This window comes from Camelina sativa, chromosome 5 (genome assembly GCF_000633955.1).
Source record: "Camelina sativa cultivar DH55 chromosome 5, Cs, whole genome shotgun sequence".
NCBI classification, from domain to species: domain Eukaryota; kingdom Viridiplantae; phylum Streptophyta; class Magnoliopsida; order Brassicales; family Brassicaceae; genus Camelina; species Camelina sativa.
This window is the reverse complement of record NC_025689.1, coordinates 20,852,277-20,853,679: the sequence shown is the minus strand read 5'-3', so window position 1 is coordinate 20,853,679 and position 1,403 is coordinate 20,852,277.

The following is a 1,403-nucleotide window of genomic DNA, read 5'->3' as shown; positions in this document are numbered from 1 at the left end:
ATCTACAACAGAAACCTAGTGACCCCAAACCTAGAACCGTAAGGGCTATGATACCAAAATGAAACAACCTTCCTTTTTTTTTTTTAATAATAAATAATAAATATAATATATTAAAATAAACTACAGCTAGTGGTCCCATATCCACTAGCCATCTAACCACAACACAATCAACAGCGGAATAACATAATCAATATCCAATAACAAACCAATAATAAACCAATATTATAGCAAAGCAATATCTCAATACCAAACAACAAGAAACATGAAACCAGCAACCTAGCAATGTTTCTAATGACTCAACTCTAGCACCCTAGCAAATGCCAGACAACATCCAATCGAGTCCCTAGAACATCCTCCTCTTCATTGCCTTTGATTCCACGATCACACTTTGCCTTTACCTGCACCACAAACACAAATTGAGATGCATGAGTATTTGATAAACACTCAGTGAGGCAATCCTCCCATCTACTGGGCTATACACACAAGCAATAAGATCTCTACATGCCACAAACAACAATCAATAAAACAAACCAGGCAATATACATAGCATGCAACGTCCATCGTAACTGAACAAGGGGTGTCGACCGACACCAGATGGTGTCGATCGACACTGACTATCTGGTGTCGACCGACACCAAACTGGTGTCGACCGACACCCTGCCCGACACTCCCGAAAACCCTAGTTTGCGTCGACCGACACCTCCACATGGCATCGTTCGACACTCGCTAAAGTCCCGAGCCGTCCTCGCGTTGGTGTCGACCGACACCCCAACTGGTGTCGACCGACACCGATGCCGAGCAGCGATTTCCCTCGATCAGAAACTCCGAATCTCGCCTCCAATCTTCTCCAATCCGCTCCTTGCACTCCCAGAAGCCAAACCCAGCCCAGACAGCAACGAAATATCATAGAGAACTCAAAGAAACAACCACATAAGCACCAAATCACATAGAATCTAGAGATCTTAGCTTAGATAAGCCATGGTCATGCACTCACCTCTTTGCAGGAAGTTTCTGACCAATAAGGACGAATCCCTCACTCCTAGCAAGCTTCTAGCACCTTCCCAGCCTCCAATCTCTCAAGAACAGCCAAGAAATCTCCCAATCTCACTCACAATCTCAAGAACACTTGTTTTCTCTCTTTTCCTCTTTTTCAAACAAAAACGGCGACCACAACCTCTGGAACACGACCTAGGTCGTTTCCTTCCTTTAAAGACCCGGTTCAATGGTTTCCTTAAACCAAACCGAACCAAATCGATTAAAAACTCATTCTGATCGAACCGAAAAATAAGTGGTGTCGACCGACACCCCCTTGGTGTCGACCGACACCCCCTTGGTGTCGATCGACACCCATCCCCAAAAACCAATTTTTGGTTTGCGGATGTTACATCTTCGCCCCAGGATTG